The sequence below is a fragment of the Periophthalmus magnuspinnatus genome, chromosome 18, assembly GCF_009829125.3.
Source record: "Periophthalmus magnuspinnatus isolate fPerMag1 chromosome 18, fPerMag1.2.pri, whole genome shotgun sequence".
NCBI lineage: Eukaryota > Metazoa > Chordata > Actinopteri > Gobiiformes > Gobiidae > Periophthalmus > Periophthalmus magnuspinnatus.
Window position 1 is genome coordinate 11442617 of NC_047143.1, and position 21346 is coordinate 11463962.

At 39.0% G+C, this 21346-nt stretch overlaps 1 pseudogene; it reads right to left on the reverse strand.

The window, feature by feature from the left end:
• Positions 1–3299: 3299 nt before the first annotated feature.
• LOC117386729 (5S ribosomal RNA) lies at positions 3300–3417 on the reverse strand (annotated as a pseudogene).
• Between the last annotated feature and the right edge of the window lie 17929 nt (positions 3418–21346).

Below are 21346 nucleotides of genomic sequence, written 5' to 3' on the forward strand. Positions count from 1 at the left end.
TCTCAATAATCTCTCCCTTTGCCGCAGGATATTCACTCGACCTGTGAGCGAATCTCATTGACCTGTGTCCCAGCCCCATGTGTTCATATAGAGCTAGATATACTCTGCTCTGGGTTCTGTTGGCTTGTGGGTGGAATTCCTGAGTGTGGATTTGAGACATTGCACTCTGTACGTGATCTGTATGTGATCTGTCTGTGATCTGTATGGAGGTTATTTTGTGTTAAAGTATTTAGTTTTGTGTCATTTTTTTTTTTCAATTCAAGTAATCCAATTTTTTGTTTGAAATATGCAGACTAATTTATTAATTACATCCAGCTATAAAAATAAATAAATACAAAAAAATAATTGAATAAAAATGTATGTAAGAAAATACAATTGGAGAAGGAAGGAAGTGATCAGCAAAATGGTGTCTTGAAAATAAGCAATTAAAGACTGCTCAAGCATGAATCACTCCAAATATAATTGATATTTGATTTTGTAGAATAGGTCTGCTTTAAATGTATATAAATAAAGTGTTTTTACATACATTTTTATTCAAATAGAATTTTTATATTCAATGTAATAAATAAGTAAAAATATTTTTTGTCTAGAACTCGTTATTTTAGATTTATATTTAATATTAAATGTTTGGTGCTGAATTTAAAAACACTGCCTTTTTATCTGTTAATTTCTTATTGTATATGTATTGAGAGCATTTTTTTTTTTTTTTACCAAAATTATTACTATTTGCTAAATGTCAGAATAATGAGAGAATTTTTTTTTTTTTTTTTTTTTTTTTAATTTTACATTACTTTCTGCAAAGTTAGAAGTTTACATACAGTAAGATTACTATGCATTTAAACAATTTGGGAAAACTCAGGAAGCTTCATTTGAGTTAATTAGGGACACATCTGTGAATATATTAGAAAGTACACTTGAAACACACTGCTTCTTTGTGTAACATTATGAGAAAATCCAAAGAAATCAGACAAGATATCAAGAACAGAATTGTGGACGTACACAAGTCTAGTTCATCCTTGGGAGCAATTTCCAGATGCCTGAAGGTAGCATATGCTTCTGTTCGGACAATTATACGTCTGACCAGAAGCATATATAAACACCAGTATAAACAGTATAAACACCATGGGAATGTCCAGCCATCAAATTTGCATATCAACCCAAGAACAAAAGCAAAAGAGCTTATGAAGATGCTCTCTAAAGCTGGTGTGAGTGTATTATTCACAGTGAAAGGAGTACTATACCAACTGAAAGGCCACTCTGCAGGAAGCCATTGCTCCAAAAGAAACATAAAAAAGCCAGATTACAGTTTGCAAGTGCACACAGGGACAAAGGCCTGACTTTTGGAGACATGTCCTTTGGCATGTCAAAACAAAAAATGAACTGTTTGGCTTTAATGAGTATTGTTACTATTGGAGTAAAAAGGGGGAAACTTGGAAGTCTGAGAACGTCATCCCAGCTGTGAAATACAGGAGTGGCATCATGTTGTGGGGTTGTTTTGCTGCAGGAGGGACTGGTGCACTTCACAAAATAGATGGCATTATGAGGAAAGAACATTATGTTGGAAATACTGAAGCAACATCACAAGACATCGGTCAGGAAGTTAAAGCTTGGACCAAATGGATCTGCCAAATGGTCAATGACCTGAAGCATATTGACAAACTGGTTACAAAGTGTAAGGATAACAAAGTCAATGTTTGGAGTCACAAAGCTGATTTCAATCCTATTGAAAATTAATGGGCAGACCTGAAAAGGCATGTGCAAGCAAGGTGGCCTACAAGCTTGGCTAAGTTACACTAGTTCTGTTAGGAGGAATGGGCCAAAATTCTTGCCAACTATTCTGTCGAAGGATATCCAAAATTAAAAAAAACAAAACAATGGTACCAAAAATACTAATGAAATATACGTAAACTTCTGACTTCTGACAAAATAATAAAAAAATATTTTCAAATTATTCTGGCATTTACCAAATGGAAATAATGTTTGGAATCCTAATTGACCTAAAACAGAAAAAGTTTAGTCTGATTTTCTGTCAGACAGAGAGGAAAAAAAGCATATGTGTCTTTTTATACATATGTGTGTATAAATATAAATATATGTGTGTGTGTATATATATATATATATATTTCTGATTTCAACTGTAAGACCTTATAGACTAGAATATGCCCATGGACCACTATGGAGCCTTCCTGGACTACACAGATATAAGGCCACATGGTAATGTAAAATAAATTATTATAATTTAATGTTGAAAATCACATTCTACTGTCAAAAGAAAGACAAACCCAACCCTTAAAACTAAGACAAAATGCATATTACTTATCTAAATTTAGTATCACAAAAAGAAAAAAAAATAATGACCATAAAATAACCTTCATAAACATACAAAATATACATGTATTTGGTCCATAGCTGTTGACTGCACCCATAGCATTTGATAGCCATCTTTGTGGCAGCTGTATTGATTTGTGCAGGCCTAAATAATTGGTTGGTTGTTGTCCTGATAGCGCTGGGCGGGTGGGCTCTCACACTTATCTCTCCTCACATCCTTTTCTGATCCGTGCACTATCTCTGCATTTATTGATCCAAAACAGATTCAATCATTTTCCATTCTTCTATTTATGTTGTGTCTGCAATATTTTTGTTATCAGATCAGGCTCAGTTGAAGAGCCTATATTATGTTAGATTTAAAACAACAACTTTTCATTGAAAAAACTGGAGAAATTAGTGCTTCACCGAGTCAAGAGAGAAATTTACAGGTGCTCTGCTAGGATGTGGCCAAAAGGTATTTAAAAACTGAAGACCATTGACTTTCCAATATTACCAAAAAGATGTGCATACAGCAATCAAGAGATCTGAGGTGCTCTCTAGTATGAAAAATTGAAAGTGTTGAAACAGCCAACGGAAAATTTCAAATTTCAGTTTCATTACTGCATTATTAGTACGTCCATACTTTGTAACTAATTACTGCCCAACACTGTGTAAATATTTATCATAGCTTTTCATCAGTTAAGCGGCAGATTGTGGAAGAAAAGTGCAAAATAAAAACATGATAATGACAATACATCAGATATATATAGCACTTTTGAAGGCACCCGAAGCACTTTACATTGCATTATTCATTCAGTCCACACTCGATGGCGGAAAGCTTCTATTGTAGCCACAGCTGCCCTGGGGCTGCCAATCTATGAGGTTGCTAATCTGCACCATCGTCCCCTCCGACCAACTCTCACGCACACAACACTTTCATAGTAGGAAATGTGTGTGAAGTGTCTTGCCTAAGGACACGACAGGAAAGATACCCTCTGTGGCACCTGATATTCCCAGTGGTGTCCCATCCAAGTTCTAACCAGGCCCAGCCTTGCTTAACTTCTGAGATCTGATGAGATCAGGCTTCAACAATCAGGTAAGGCCACAAAACACATGATTTCATTGTGTCCTTGGGCAAAACACTTCACACTCACCTTTCCCACATACGTAATTCACAATAAAATATAATGAAAAAAAGTGTGATAAAAATCTCTGTATGTTTATCATCATTATTTTATATGTTCTCAAAGGTATCAACTATTCAATGTTGTGTCCTCATTTTAAGACAGCAACTGCAAGTTACGTTTTTTTTTTTTTTAACAGGACTGCTGCAGAGCCATTTATAACCCGGTAGGAGGGCGTTTCCCTTATTGCTGCGGACACTAGCCGAGGTGGAGAGGCTGTCTGCATTCACACTCACTTCCCCTCTGTTGAATGCATGCAGTGCGGAGGTGTGGAGTGATGTAGCGTGTGCCTATATCTCCTGTAGCTCCCGTAGCTCCTGCCTGGCCTGGATTCTGAGCAGGCCTGTCTGCCTATGTCTCTCTCAGCTTCCCTGGTGAATTATTGAGGAGGATCTAAAAAGGTTCTTGTCTGGTGTCTGCACAGAGCATTCAAAGAACATAGAGTTGAGGGGCAATCAGGAATAGAACCACAGGCCAAACATGTTAAGGAGACACTGTGTCAGATAAAGGGGTGGTATGGAACTTTTCTGATCTCCTTGGAGATGTTATTGCCCTGCTTAGAATGTTACACTGGAAGACTTTAAAGTAATCGATCTTGCAATTACAGGTGTTATAACCTTGAAAAACATTTATTCAAATCTGACCTGTAACTTGACCTGCATGGTGGTGTCATTTGCTTGTCTCCATGAAGATAACCGTCATCAAATACTGTGAAACTGTCGTAACGGTGGGGTGTAACGGACCAAGGGATGCAGACTCGGGGCAGATTTACAGTATTTATTGTAGAAATAGGACAAAGTACGAACAGAGGGTGATTCGGAGGTGAGCAGGAACACAGGAACCGACAGGCATGACAGGAACACAGGCACGATAGGAACACAGGAACCGACAGGCATGAAGGGACGACCGGACGACAGGCACGACAGGAACACAGGAACAGGCAGACCAGACGGGCGTAGGGCAGAGCGGGCAGGAGACATCCAGGGCCGGAGCATGACAGGAACACAGGAACACAGGAGCACAGAAGCACAGGAACAGACAGGAATGAAGGGACGACAGGAATCAAGTGAACACGACAACGATCTCGCACTGAGTGTCTTCTCCCATCTCCTCTTATCCATGGCAGGTGTGATGATTAGCCAGATGGAGAGCAGGTGCGCACGGGAGGAGCCGAGAGCTCCGCCCAGCTCCAGGTACAGGCAGGTGAGGGAGGGGGAAGAGCACACAGGGAGACAAAACAGGAACAGAAAAGCCCACATCATGACAGAAACATTCGAGGCCAAGCAATGACATCACTAAGGAGACAAGCAAGTTGAAGTTATTTAGTTGGATGGTCTTTTTATTTTTATTTATTTTTTGTTGAGCTTTCTGTCATCTTACAACTTTGTTCCCTCATCAAAAACATGCCTGAAGATATTTTAGATTCATCTGTGCGTGAATCTCTCTCCCTGGCTCTATTCAAAACCTTCTTAAGGTTACCTGTAAGATTCTCTTCATTGCTCAGCCCTTAAGCCGATGTCATCCGTGCTCCCACATGACAATTGTCCATAAATATACAAAGCGTGATGCAAAACTGTACACAATAACTTGACAAACATAATGTGATGTGCAGTAGTTTCATTAGTGCAATGCACGCTGTGTTGTGATAAGGGGGAGTGACTTCGCACTGAGAGCAAAGGGCACTCAGAGTGCCAAAAACAAAAGTGAATATGTAATATGCTGTTTTTGGGAAATATAGAATAAAAAAGAAAAAAAGAAATCAAAATTAGCATGGCGCTCTAAATGTTACGTGTTAGCAGTTGATAGCGCATAGAAGTAAGTACTCACAGTAAATCACATTCTAATGTTTAAATAGAATGTTTTTAATTATCACCATGGTATCATTATCCACCCTATCCTTTAGAATAAAAGTCAAGTTTGAAATTTTAGTATCATGACGACACTATAGATGGTTTGCAACCTCTGTTTTGTGTCTGTGTGATTTAACATTATCACAAGAGATGACTAGAAAGTAGACCTATCTTAAAGAGGACTCGTAGGTCCCAAAATCGCAGGCCTCAGGTTTTTCAAAATTTTAAGCCATTAAAATGCAGCTGAAGCCAGAAGTTGACATACACTCTATAAAAAGACATACAGTATGCACTTTTTTCCCCTCACTGCCTGACATGAAATCAAAATAAACTTTTCCTGTTTTAGGTCAATTAGGATTACCAATTTGTTTTCTATTTGCTAAATGCCAAAATTATGAGAAAAGGATTTTTAAAGAAAATTTTTCATTACCTTTTTTTAAAGTCAGAAATTTACATACATTTCATTAGTATTTGGTACCATTGCCTTTAAACTGTCGTAATAGTTAGGGAATAATAGGGAAAAGTTTAACAGTATTTATTTACAACAGAAGTGCAAAAAAGATGGGAGATCAAATGGTGAATTGGGAAGAGTGCCGTGGTCCAAGGTGAGAGCGTGAGGAGCAGGGTCTGAGACAGGGCGGACTTTACCGGTGGGGAAAAGCAGGGTCAAAGACGGTAGGGCAGAGCATGTCCAGGGAGGAGGATCTGGTGAGAGCGGAGTGGGTCCAGGGAGTAGAATCTGGAGAGAGCAGTGCGTAGTGATGTGTCCTCCGTGTCGAGGCTTCAAAGCGTGTGCCGAGTAGGGGAGGGGACGTTTCCGTGATGCGTGTATCGGGGCTTGCTTCATTTGGGGGAGGATGATGACCATGTGTGTACCATGTGACTGATTCAGGAAGTGTTCCGGATTTTGCCACGAGTAACAACCTGTAGCGCAGGTAACAACCTATGGTGTCGCCTGGATGACAGTGTCAAGCACAAACACAAAACGTGACAGCAGACACAAATATTGAGGTCCAACGCTACATGATGACACTAAATACTGCAAGGTTGGAGGACCCCCTTCAATACTGGGAGAGACAGAAAAATGTGTATCCAGAGCCCATGTAAATGTGTGTGTATTTATATAAGTTAGCAGTGGCATTCTTGTGTATGTCTGCCTCATCTGTGCCCTGTGAACGGCTGTTTTCCGCACACATACACACATATACACAGTGTGTATATATATATACAGATACAGACTTTCTGCAAAATGCCACACACTTCAAATTCATGCAAACTGATATTTTTGCATCCAGTAGATGCGTCCATTCAGCAAAGTAAAACTCCCACATCTACATCACCGATAGTAAATGCAGCAATCGAAGTACAGAAATACCTGGCAGAACCAAACATAGACAGACAGGGGGACCCACTGCAGTACTGGAGAAGGCAAAGAAATAAATGTCCACATTTATTCACACTGGCCACCATGTACCTTTGCACTCCAGCTTCATCTGTGCCCTATGAGAGGATTTTTTCTAAAGCAGGAGAAATCCTCACAAAAAAAAGCCTTAGTCCTGCTTCTTTAGAGAAGCTACTTTTTTTGAATAAAAAACAATGAACAATATTGGGGTTTAATCCTCTTTATTTAATTAGAAGCACTACTACAAGTAACACAAGTGCATTCCTATTTCTAATAATGTGTTTCACTGTGGTCACTGGTTTTGTTGTACATTTGTTCAATTGATGGCGCTGAGGTGGAAACTAGATTGCAGTACATTTTATTGACCTCTTGATTGCGCCATAGAGTAAATGAATCCTTATGAAGTGTCAGTACATGTGCCGGCACAGTTGACTGAAAGTATCGATGCTTCATGGGGCTTCATCTCACCATCACTAGCGGAGCGGGTCCAGGATCACAAAGATATGCGAACCATCTGACGCTGGATGTCAGGTCCTGGCTCCCCTTATCCTTCCCAGGTGTGGTTGATTGGTGATTAGCCCTAGGTGTGCATGGGAGGAGCCAAAAATTTTGCTTTTCAACAATAGTTGGCAGGAATATTGGCCCATTCCTCCTGACAGAACTAGAGCAACTTAGCCAAGTTTGTAGGCGCCTTGCTTGCACATGCCTTTTCAGGTCTGCCCGTTAATTTTCAAAATCAGGGTTTGGAAATCAGGGCTTTGTGATGGCCATTTCAAAACATTGACTTTGTTATCCTTAAGCCACTTTGTAACCAGTTTGGCAGTATACTTCATTGTCCATTTGCACCCGACTTTTAACTTCCTGGCTGATGTCTTGAGATGTTGCTTCAATATTTCCACATAATGTTCTTTCCTCATGATGCCATCTATTCTGTGAAGTGCACCAGTCCCCCCTACAGCAAAACAATCTAGTTTTTTATGGTTCTTATGGAGTATAGGCTTCTTCCTGGCAGATTTGGCCTTTCAGCTCATGTTGGTGTAGTACTCATTTCACTGTGAATAATGACACACTCTTACCAGGTTTAGCCAACATCTTCACAAGTTCTTTTGCTGTTGTTCTTGGGTTTATATGCACATTTTGGACCAAAGCACGTTCATCTCTGGGACACAGAACCCATCTCCTTCCTGAGCAGTATGATGACTGTACATTCCCATGGTGTTTATACTTGCATATAATTTTTTTTAACAGATGAACGTGGTACCTTCAGACATTTGGAAATTGCACCCAAGGATGAACCAGACTTGTGCAAGTTCACAATTCTCTTTCTGATATCTTGGCTGATTTCTTTTGACTTTCCCATGATGTTACACAAAGAAGCAGTGTGCTTTATGTGTGTCTTCAAATACATCCACAGGTGTTTCTTTAATAACTTGAATGTTGCCAATAAACCTATCAGAAGCTTCCAAAGAAATGATGTCATTATCTGGGTTTTCCCGAATTGTGTATATGCATAGTAATCTTAAATGTATGTAAACTTCTGACTTTGAAGAAAGTAATAAAAAATGTTTTTAAAAATCCTTCTCTCTTTGTTCTTCTGGCATTTAGCAAATATGGAAATGTTATGAACTTATTTCAAGTCAGACACTGAGAAAAAAAGTGTATGTCTTTTTCTATAGTGTATGTAAACGTCTGGTTTCAATTGTAGGTCAGTGTGCTAAAAAAATCTCCTTACCTCCTCAATCTCAATGTCCTCTTGACTTATGGCTCCAGAGTTGATTGTTTGTAACATCAGTCGTCTCATGTTTAAGTTAGCTTGGCTTTTAAAAGAAAGTCTGTCTGACAGTTACCAGGGAGTGCCTCACCGTTCTCTCCCAAAGCCCCAGTCTCTTATCCTCTCGTCTGCACACAAACACATCCTGATGCTCTGCTCTGATCCACTCTGACCCCTGCTCCAACAAACATGTCCACCGAGTCCTTGCGTTGCCATGTGCACTCTTTTAGCATTAGCATTGTCAGGGCACTGTGGGGTGAGGGTAAAATAGCTCAGATTGCTGCTATTTGAAATATCTATGCTAACACAATGCTAAATGCTTCCGACTTCTTAAAGTTTTATCATCATATTATGCCTGTGCTTTTAAGAGTACAGTATCTCTGGATGTTATTTCTGCATTTCTAGCATTACCATAATTGGTCAGACTTTGAAAGATATGCTCATCAGACAATTCTTATTTCTTTATTACAGGGTCTATATTACTCTGTTCTCTGATCTATGTTATAATACTGTTTTCTCATCAAACACATACCTAGAGTTGTGTTTTGTTTTATTCACACGTTTACACACAAATCCTGCATATTAGCTATTTTTTCAAACTGAAAACACTAGTTCCCCCTTGTGATGTCATGTAGTAATACAGGAAGTACTCCACTGTGTTTTTAAACTCCATACATCTTCACTAAAATCATTTAGATGATTTCAACCCTGGAATTGCCACTCTCCACTGAACAAAAGGTAAAGGGTAGCTGTTAACTTAACTACAGCTTCATGAAATCACAAGGTGGAACAGATAATTTTGAGCTTTGGAAATGTAGACAGACTAATAATAAAGGATTACTCAAACATGTGTGAATGAAACAAAAGACAACTCCAGAAATGTTTTTGAGCATTATAGTGTGGCTTAAAGCTCACAAGGGTCAATTTTGCATAATATAGGACCTTTAAGGACAAAAAACATTTCTCTGAATCATGTTTCTTCTGCATCTTCTCTGATAATAAGTCCTGTACTGCATGAAGAGAGGCGGAAGGGCCTAGGGCCTCTAATGGTCATGTGTCCAGTGGGCCACACAAAGCCTTGTTCTCATGTGTTAATACTGTTTACAGTTCTGTCAATGCGGAGCAGAGTGGGGGCTGGAGAGTGCAGAGCGTGACACAAATAGTAAACATATATATGTAAGCAGGACATATCGAATTATTATGATTCACACACTATGCACCATTCCACGTGCCTCTGCATGAGACCCCATAGTAAAAAATATATAAGATAATAAATTACTTTGAAATAGTTGACGAAACATAGCTTTGATTGCAGAGTTTTGTGAGTTCCCTATGGAGTACAAAAGTGGGTACATTGGGTTCTGATTATTCAAATTCGCATGCATTTATTCAGGTCTATGCCACCTGAAAACTGCAATTGATAGGTTTCAGTCATGGGAGGTTTGTGTTGTACAGTGTTGTGTGAGTGTGATATTGTCCAATAATCAGGAAGTGTGCTGCTAGCATGCTAATTGTAACTAATTTAATCCTCACGGTAAACTCCACGCAAGTGGAGGAATAACTTTGGACCACTGCAAATTTCTAAAATGAACCAGTTCTGTTTTTCACATTTTTAAAACAGTAAAAATCAGATACAGCTCCTGAAATGCTTACTTTTACACACACAGTGATTACATCTACCTCATCCACAACCTCTCTCTGTATACCCATTTTGACCGTAATCCATTTCTGGCCTTTAGGGATGTTATAGCAGAAGAATAGTTTCTTTTGAGACATGTTGGTACAGCCCACAACACAGCAACAATAGTTTCAGAAAGTGGTGCCACTCCAAAGATGTAATTGTTGTCAGTTGAATACTTGGAGCCATATGATTAATATGACAAGTCTGTGTAGCCAGTCTCTAACAAATAGTTATATAGAGCCCTGCCCATCCTTTCATTCATCCATCTATTTTCTTAGATAAAATGGGAGATACAAAAATGCAGAAACACCAACAACTGACCAATCAACCCTTTCACCAGAAGAATGTTCATCTGAAGCTCACATGTCACTATAAACAATCCACATGTTTTTGTTGGTGTAAAACAGGTCTTTGCCGAACACTTCGGAGGAGTGACATTGAGAGTGAGGAGGGGGTATGGTTGTGCGAGTGGGATGGGGGTAGCAGTTGTGAGAAGGGTGGGATTGGTTGTGGGGGGCGCAGTACTATAAATAACAGCTCACATGGCTCCTCTCTCTGTCTCCGCTCTGTGGGTGTGCTCTCCTGAAGGGCACACTGTTTCACTGCAGCTTCACTACCTTAACCAAACCACTGCAGCTTTCTGCTGTCATGGAAGTACTAGTCACCAAGATGTTCACACACATCTGTCAAAAGATCCTTCATAACACTGAGATACTGACTTGTATATGTTTTTCAAGGTATGTTTGAGCACCTTTACCTGAGTAAATAGCAATATAGTATCAGTTAAATGCCATACTGTGGCAAATTACTGGGAAAACAATAACATCTCCATTGGGTGAATTGGTGAAGGACCAGCCATGAAAGTTTACTTTTTGTTAAAGGTGCTATGTGGTGGAAGGTTTGCAATAGCTTGACTCCATTGTGACCTGGGTAAAACTCATGGCTGTGGAGTTGGTAATCATACCAGGCTTTCTAGGTTCTTTCTCTAAGTACTCTCTCACTTTCAAGGCTTCAGTCGTTGCGAATGGCTGGTTGGTCTTCACATTGTTTACATGGAGAAGGTCCAATGGCCTCTGAACATCAAAGACAAAGGGAAGTTAGTGATCCCAGTCCTCCACTTTAGGAGCATCTACTTTGGTGTCTGGCTAAACATCTCCACTAGTTCAACAGTTTGTGGTTGGTACAAGATGTGAAGTAGGTGCCTTGGTCAATGAGGATCTCATCTGGTATTTCAGCCGTGGATAATGTGAGATGACCAGGATGGCCTTGTAAATACATTTCTGTTCACTGTAAATATTTTTGAACTGTTTATGGCATTTTTGGCACTTTGGCCCAAAACATCCACCTGCATTTGCAATCGCAATTTTAATAGAGCCCCACTACACATGGGCATGTTCTTGTTTTCCCTGGAATGTTCCTTAGAATGGCATTAAACTTATCTCCATGGAGGCAAGCAGGTGGCATAAATTATTAATGGTAAGATCTGTGTGCGTGCATCTATTTCGCATATTGACTGTAGAAACAAGCCTTCCTGTGACATTTGGCCTGTCCTACTTTCTTTGATTTGTCTATTTCTACTACTGGATAAGTGCATGGCGACTTATTTTTTCCAAAGCTACAATAAAAATAAAACTTGTCCCTTTTATCTCCCTGAATTATTGATGTGTAAAATAAAATAAATACATAATGGAGAGAGTGCGTAGCTGGTATAAAGTGTTTGGTGTTGAATATTTGATTGGAGGCCAGACTGTGCAGCTGCAAGCGCGTGGTGTGATTGGGGTGTGATTTGAGCGCGGGACAAAGTGAAGCGCCGCATCTGTTGTGTTGCTTCTCTTTGCTGTGGTGTCTAGACACACAGCTGGGCCTTTGGAGGAGAATTTATGGATCAGCTGTGCGTGTATATGTGTGTGCATGTGTGTGCGTGTATGTGCGTGTCTGTTTTTGCATGTGTGTGGCCCCCTCCTCCCTCTTAACTCTGCTTAGAAACAGCAAATAGCTAAAATATCTACATTCATCTATTATATGCTGGTTGCCTGGGATCCAGAATACACACACTTCTTCAATACTTTACGAAGATGTGAGTCTGGCATTGGTGAATCTCCCATTTTCAAATGAGTGTTATTGACCAGTAAATTAGCCAATCGGAGAAATGTATGGAAAAAAAAATAAAGGAAAGAAATATCACAGGGGACTGAAAAACATCACAGATTTCTGCAGAATCAATGAGCAAAACACTAAACTCTGTTAATATGAGGTGACATAAATTCGATTTTGTTTGCATTGTATTGTATAGGTAAGCAATGAGCTCCTCCATTTGACTTGTGCCATTGAAAAAACATCTTATTGCATGATCGCTTGATCAGCTTGAGACATAACGAAGGGAGTGGGGACCAGTCTGATATCAGTCTGTATAAAAAATACATATACATATCATTCTGGATTTGCCAGGCAAATATGTTGGGGGAATTGTGGACTTGTGGGTGACCAAATTCACATATTTGGGACTGCCAGTATATAATATTTCTGGATTGATGTTTTGAAAAATGTTTTGCAAAACCTATTGACAGCTTACCTCTCCTTGGAGCCACAAATCTTTTTGTTGGATATATTTCCTGATAGTCTCTCATCAGTATTTTTTGTTGCATCTTCTCCTGATGACTGCGAGAAAAATTATCACAAACTACTGGCTGAAACCGGAACAACCTATCATTGATCAGTGGATATAAAATAATCTGACATGTTTACAATTGAATGGTTAACAGTTCAACTACATAGTCAAAGAAAAAATCTATTCTGTCAACTGGACAAAAAGTAAAGGCCGCTCACCCAAGACACTGCCTTATATCTATCTGAAGGAAGTAGCTGACCAGAACTGAACAAGCGGCTTGGACAAGCAGTAAACGTCTTCACTCTAAAAAAATAAAATAAAATAAAAAATAAGGCTACAGCTAAAATGCCAACCGCTGTAAAGAAGTGGGAGCCAATTATTGACTTTCTCAAATAGGACACTTATTTATTTATTTTTAAGTACTTATAGTGTACTGTGTGAAGGTGGATAGGTCAAGTTTTTGGAATTTAAAGCCAAAATCTTAGATATGGTTCCTATAAACCAGTCCTTACCAGTGCTATGTCAGTATTGAAGAAGATAGCTGGATGAGCTGGATGTTGAGTTGACACTACTGTCACTATCTGTTATAGTCTATAGTCAATGTTTATTCCTACAAAGTTGAATGGATCTGTTTGGATTAGTCTATTACTGTTAAATTTAGTAGCATCTCTGCGCCACACTCCCCTCACCTCCGTGCATTTGGTTCTTTGCACGGTGTTAGAGTGTTGAGATGCTGTGGAGAGGTGGGACTGGAACTGTGAAGTGCAGCTCAAGTACACGCTCTTGTTTACAGGAGGTGTTGGAGGCTTGGCTCTCACGTAGCTCTCACACTCACACACAACTTGGCCCATGAACTTTGGGCTCGGCTGTGAAGGGATTTAGGCAAAGCAAAAGTTATTTGGGGTATTCACATGTCATTTACAGTGGGCAGGTTTAAAACAAAAAAAAAGAAAAAAAAAAGAAAAAGTTTTTGTAAACTAGGGATGTGAACATTGGTATTGAAGTGATATATAGTTTATGGATATCAAAATTTATCCATAAACTCTATACTCTTGAAACAAGTATCATAGCAACTAAAAAGCCAATCCAATTAAATAGAAAGTGAACTGGAGTGTATGGAGTTTTTAAAAACACAGACACTTCCTGGGTCTTCAGTTTGAGAAATGAACACAGGCTAAATATACAGGATTTGTGTGTAGAACATGTCTGAATGAAACAAAACAAAACTCATGATAACTCATGATTGATGAGTAAACAACAATCTACCATAGATCAGAAAGTAGTGTAATATGGGCCCTTTAAGTTCACAAAAGTGGAATTAATAGTCAGGCAACAGTAACAATCTTATTATTTAAAATGTAATTCAAAATGTATTTTTTGCGTAAGAAATGCTACACATTAAAAGAAGAGAAAACTTAAATATTTATGTGTTTCAATCAAATGATTTCCTTCCTAATTTGAAAGATTTTGTGAGTATCTTTCCCCCATTTAAAAGATATGCTATTTTGAATTACGTTAATGATATAATAATGAAAGAATAATGTAAGTTATCGTACCATACTGGTTGTTTTAAAATGCTGCTTTTTGAGTTTGAAGTGCCATTTTATCTGTTATTGTCATTCAGTACTCCAAAGAGCTAATGGCTAATTCGGCTAAGACTAGCGAGTGCCACGAGTGACTTATTTGCGCTTGTATTAATTAAATATGGACACATTTCTAGTTTTTATTGCGGTCGAATTAAAGGCCAAACCTTTAGCAATTAAAGTACACCCTGGTTTATGTAATTGGCACCCAGCTTAAAGATAATATCATGTCAATTTAATTTGGGTTTTTTTCCTTTGACCTTGTGCAGGTCAGGTTTTTCCCCCTCCCTTTGTGACTTCAACTGTGAGTCACCTGTGAGGCAGATAAGAATACACCACCTTGTGGTAGGAGATGGAACTGTTTTCTATATTGTTGGATTTAATTATTTCCCTAAGAACTTTTAACTTTGAGAAACTTTGGCCCCATTTCACAAAGGAGGTTCAGTAAACTTTGAGTTTAAGAGTTAACTCAAGGTTAATCCTCCCTGAGACAACTCAGTGTTCATTTTCATGAAGCAGGTTTGGAGCAGAGTTAGTAAACTCAGAGATAGTAAACCCTGAGTTTAGCAGAGGACACAAGACTTTATCAGTGGACCTTAGAAAAGAGCATTCATCACGGCAACGGTAAACCAGAGGTGACTTCCATCTTAGAGAGACAGGTAGTCAAGTGACTGTGGAACATGCTTTAGACAGGTCAAATTTAATATAAAAAATGTGGAGGAGCACATTGTTTAATCATTTTAGTATGCATATGCAAATACAATTACGGCAGAAATTTGTTGCAGCCTACTTACATAAAAAACATAAACATTTAAAATGACAAATTTAAAATTTGATTTCAGAATTTAAATTAAATCATCAAATTACCTTTTTTTTTTGCTAATCTAAGATGTTAAGATTTGTGTAGCTGATTGAGTATCCTACATGCGTAAAATGTGATCCATAATACTAATGATTTGCACTTCCCAACACACTGTGGTGCATGAAAAAAGTATTTGAGTAAAATAAGTGTAAAGTATAAATGAATACAAGTTAAATCATTAATCACTACTATTATTAACTATTATTAAACCCTATTAAGTGCACCTGGTCCATCTGTGACTGTCCAATCAGAGCTCTCCTTCAGGAGCAATGACTCTTCAATCAGTGCACTCCTTCAGGAGCAGACTCAGGCTGTGTCCCAATTCCCAATAAGAATCACCATTGGAAGTGTGCGTCGAAGGGCAGTTACGTAATTTCCGGCGCGACAAGGGCTGTCCCATTTCAATGCACCCTACTGAATGCACCCGACAAACCTGCCCTGCCCTGTCTACTGTTTCCATGGAGATCGGACGTAACCGAAGCGTGCATCCATGGAGACTTCACGCACTGCTATATCCCATCATGCACCCCGACTACGCAAAAAAGAGAAGAAAATGGAGTCCGCTGCACAGTACACATTCAAATGTTTGTACTGGTTTACCTCATCTACAATAGTGTGACATGAAACTGTTAAATCTGAATAAAGATGTACAGGCTGTGTGTTTGATGATTGAAAAGGAGGGGAGTTACATGGAATAAAGGAATGTGCAGTTTTGCTAGACAATAAGAAGACATTATTATCATGAGAAATTATTATTGCAATAAGAATAATGTAAGAATGTTCGTTTCTATTGTAAGCATCAAAGACCAAGAGACTCAAACATAAAGTCAGAAGGGTTTAATGAGTTCCACACAGGTAATGTGAACAAGCAACGGACTCTCCAAAAAGGACAGAAGAGACGTGCACAAAATTTTCATGACTTCCGGTACATTCCATAGGTCTGCACCCCCTGGTGGCACGTGTCATTTACCTTTGTGTTAGTAAATCAAGATACTAGCTTGATGTAGAGCTGCACTGCTAGAAAATACCTTACAATAATAAGATGAAAAGAACTGGCACAGCATAGAAGGGAAACAGTGCCCTCTACTGTTATTAAAGTGGTGTAGCCACTGGCCAAAATACCAAATCGTTAAACTGCAATATGCCAATTTATGTACAACTAATCAGTGTTCTCTGGTTTATAGACTATGAATGTCAAAATTATATTGTTACCTCTGTCTCTGTTATTACGTTTTCACAAGGTATATTTTGTTAAAGTTATGAAGTAGCTACAATTGAGAAAAAAATCACCTTGAAACTTATATTTGCCTATTGATATTCAATCTAAACAGAAAGAAACTGCTGCGACGACAACATCTTGACTTTTCTTCTATTAAATAATAAACTTCGAGGAGTACTTCGAAGGGTGCTTTCAAAAGGTGCATTTGGCGAATTGAGACACGGCCTGAGGCTGTGTCTCAATTCAACATTTGCACACTTTGAAGTATCGTTCGAAGTACCCGGCCAACGAAGGGTGCTCATCCATGTAGCTTCCATCGACCGCAATGGCTGTGCCGAAATGAAACAGGCCTATGCCACAGAGGGTACGTCAACCACTGTCTGTGCGCTTGACATACGCTACTTTGCTTATGTTATGTCACCTAGCTGCAAACTAATGAGCTATACAGCTGCTGACTCACAACCTAAATGTATAAAATGGACATTGAAATAGTTACAGTTTTATTTTTAATACTTTATTATTTCATTGAAGAAGAGTCAAGGTGTGTTTGTCGCAGGTGTTTATTTCTGTTTAGATTGAAGGGCTTAATCTTTTCCTTTGAATATCAATAGATTTTTTCCCAATTGTAGCTAATATTACATAACTATACTAATATACCTTGTTTCTCCCATAGAATAGGTCATGTGTGGTGCATGATGGGATATAGCAGTGCACGAAGTGTGCTCTGATGCACGCTTCATTTATGGCTGATCTCCATGGAAACACTGGAAAGGGCACATTTGTCGGACGCATTCGTGGGTTGCATGAAATGGGACAGGCCTTGTGGCGCCAGAAGTGCCCTTCAAATGCACCCAACGAAGTGTGTAACCATCAAATTGAGACATCCTGTTCACCCTGTGAACCGAACCTGGTCCAGAGCAGGTAAGGTTCACAAGGTAAAATACCATGATGACTGACACAGGATTTAGATTAACTCTCTCAGTTAAACTGAAAACTGAGCTGAGCTCTTTTCAAGGTTAACAAAGTCTGAGTTTGGACTAAACCTGCTTCTTAAAACAGGGCCACTCTGTTAATTTCCCATATTTGAGTTCAGACCATTGCATGTGTGGACTGGCCCTGCCCCTCTGCTGTGGTTAGGACTTGTGATGGATGCCCCAAGCTCCCGCCTGCAGTTGACTCAGTGGAGGGTATTGATCTCTGGGGAGAGCGTATTGTGGCTCCCCCTGCATGTCCCAGGGTCTTGTCTCTCAGGCTTAAACTTTCTTTTTTCATGAGTCACTTTGCCCGCTCGTCTTCACAATAACAGCCTGCTTTATTGGAGGCAATCCTAAAAGTGACAAGGCAGGAAACCCAATTCAAGTTTCAATAAAACCATGGCTGCAGGCTCAGATGGGTGAGGAGGAGGAGGAAGAGGGGGAGGAGAAGGAAGAGGAGAGAAACACTGCATGATGCTGTTGGCATGTCCATTTGATAATATTACAATAAGAGAGGAGAGATGTTATTGCTTTGCACAGAATGCTTCAAAGTATAGCATTAAACTCAGACAACATAGACCCATCGCAGGCTGTCTGAGAGCTCCTGTTTAAGTATATGATAATGAAATACATCAAATGCTTACATTGCTGTGCCTCTCATAATCTGACTATCCTTATGACATTGGCTTATCTGTGCAAGTTCAGTATCATGGTTTGGTTGGAAAGAGTTTGTTCAAACCATGACGCAATGCATGCTATTGCATTTTATTTATATTTAGATTTGTTAGAAAGTCATACAGTAATTTAAGTTATTTATTGTATAGCCAATTGCTTAAAGAAGAGCAAGAAAACTTGTTTTAAAATTCTGTGAAAAAGGATGATTCATCAATTTGACCAACATATAGTTCCTTTGTGGATGTGTTTTGGGGAAATTTAATTGGACACCCCTGTGTAAACCACTACACCATCATGCCAAAGTGAGCACAGAGTTGGCTGACCTAAGCTCCTTAGGCAGACACTTCCATAGGTTTCAGGCTCTAAATGAAAAAGCAGCCCCCACTTCATGGAGAGAAGTTGGATTTAAGAGGAAGTTTTTTAGGTGGCCTGTTAACAGGGCAGCTCAATATATAAAGTCCTTATATATTTTGGTGTGGAAATGCACAGTGGACTGATTTTGCCACAAACTGTTGTCAAAGTGTTTGCCAATAGAGTCTGGTGGTGGAAATAAAATTCGGGTACCACAACTTTACATGGTCTCTGCTGCCAGGCACTGAGTGGTACTCATACCTCACATCAAGACGCTTATGAGCACTCCCTCATCAACCCAAAACATGCACAATAGGTTACATCCTCCAGCTAAGGTAGTCTTGACCATCACTAGCTCAAGATTTGGAGATGGGTTCCACTGTTTCTGACAGATTGCCCCAGTGGCACTGAAGGATGCTTCAAATGTAGAGAACACATTTCTCTATGGAGAAAATAAGTGCACCTTATATAACAAACACATGCTGAATAATTAGATGTAGTAGAACTTGAGAAAATGAAATTGAAAAATAGCCGAAGAAGACATATTATGGTTGTATCTGCTATATAGACACCCATTAATCATTATATTATAATTTACGCATTTAAATAGCAAGATTCATCTAAAACAACTTATTTAAAGAAACAGGTCTTCTAACTTCCATGTTAGAAATCTGGTGCCCAATGGTAGCTGATGTTGCCATAAACGCTATCACGGCAAAGTGCTGCATGCTGTCGGCTCTTCCAATGGATAGCTGCAGATCATTAAGTAGCAGATGTTTTTTTTTTTACTTTTGCACCAAAATGACTGAGTGGCACTGCAGAATCCTACTCATATCATTAAAATAAAATTGGAAAAAGAAGTAACTACAGAGCAGATCGAACTCATGACTTCCTGAATACAGGAGAATAAAGCATATTCAAAACAAACATGCATGAATCACCCTAAATACAACTTAAGGTAAATGAGAAGGGAAACAATTATAATATGGTTACATGCTCTAAAAAGAAAATTTTGCAGAATAGGTCTGCTTTTAAGAAAATTAGTGAAGTATTCTTACTTTGTTATATTTGGCACATGCCATTCCAAGGTCATATGCTGAGCTTTCCTAATGCTTATCTTTTCCAAATGGGACCAGAGCTCCAACACTCATATTATGGTTTCACATTTTTATTGCAAATGGAAAACACAAACTTTTGCTCCGCTGTATTACATTAGCAGTCAGGAGGCAGCTGTCGTGGCATTGTTTGCATTTCAAATGGTGCAGATTTTCACAGAGATGGAAAGGCTTTATGAGAGCGTGTAGGAGCGGCAAAGTGAATACGAAGAGCAGAAAGACTTGTGTGGAGATGTGGTGAAACTGTCACATTTTTGTCACAGCTTTGCACTGTTGTTTGGTCCAGATATAACTTTATTATGATTAACCTTTTACACCTGAATGTATTTGCAAAATCCATTATTTATTTCTATGGTGTACTAACTGCTACCATATAACATATTTAGATCACCCTGTTATCTTTTATTGTTTTGAAAATGCTCTATTTGCTGAAAACAATGTATTAACATGTTTTATAAGTTTTTCACACACAATCAGCTTGCATCCCCCTAATGAAACTACTGCACATTGCATCAGGTTTGCCAAGTTGTTGAGTACAGTTTGTATCATATTTGTGGAGAATTGTCATATGGGAGCATGGGTGATGTGGGCTTGTGGGCTGAGCATTGTACATTTGACCATAAGGAGGATTTGAATAGGGCCAAGGAGGCAAATATTACTCAGACACGCATGGATGACATCTACAACCACTTCTGACATGTTGGTGTGATCAGGAAACAACATTACAAAACAGTAGAAAGCACCATTATACCCCATCTTTAACAAGCCAAAAACGGAGCAGAGAAGGGTGGAGTGTTTTCAGTTTGAGAGAAGAACTAAGCCTAAATATGCAGGATTTTTGTGTTAAACATGTGTGAATGAAACAAAACACAGCTCCAGGTATTTCTTTTGATGAGGAAACTTTATAACATGGATCAGAAATTAGTGTAATATGGGCCCTTTAACTTATAGATCTGGACAATGGTGCAGATGGTATTTCAGTCTGAAGACATGTGTAGAGCGCCTCCTGTGTGTGTGGCATGTCCTCACAGCTGCAGCCTCTCCCTGCGATTTGAGGCAGAACACAGTGAAATAATGAAGTTCTAATCTACTGAATGGGGCCGCACTTCAACCTTCAGCTCAAATGAGATCTCTGCCATTTACATATCAATCTCATTTCCTGTTTCTCTGCATCTCCACTCCTCTTTCCCCTTCTCTCCATCACAGCAACCACTATCCATAATTCTCACGGTCTCACACCAAATCCAGTCTGGAGCAAAAATGATCATGAGCTTGGACCCAGAGATGCAAATCTTTAAGAAGACATGAGTTAGCTATATAGTTATAATCTATGACACCTGTGGATCATTATGTTATAATTTGCACATTTGAAATCACAATATTCATCTAAGACAATGTAATAAAAGAAACAAGACTGCTTCCACGTTAGAAAACTATGGTGCCCAATGTGAGCCAACTTAACAGTAAACCTCAGTCCCATCAAAGACTTGGAATCTAGCTGCAGATCACGCTAGCAATTTTTTTTCCATTTATATCAAAATGACTATGCAGCGCTGCCCAAATCCTATGCGTCTCAAGCATAAGAAAGTAAAATTGGAGAATGAAGGAAGTACAGAGAAGTGGGTGTATACTGGGGACGGTAAAAACGGGAGTTGATCAGCAATACATCTTCAAAAATAAGCCAACAAAGATTCCTTAAACATGGACAAATCTCTCCAAATATAACTTCAAGAGAGTAAATGGTGAGGGGAAACAACTATAACA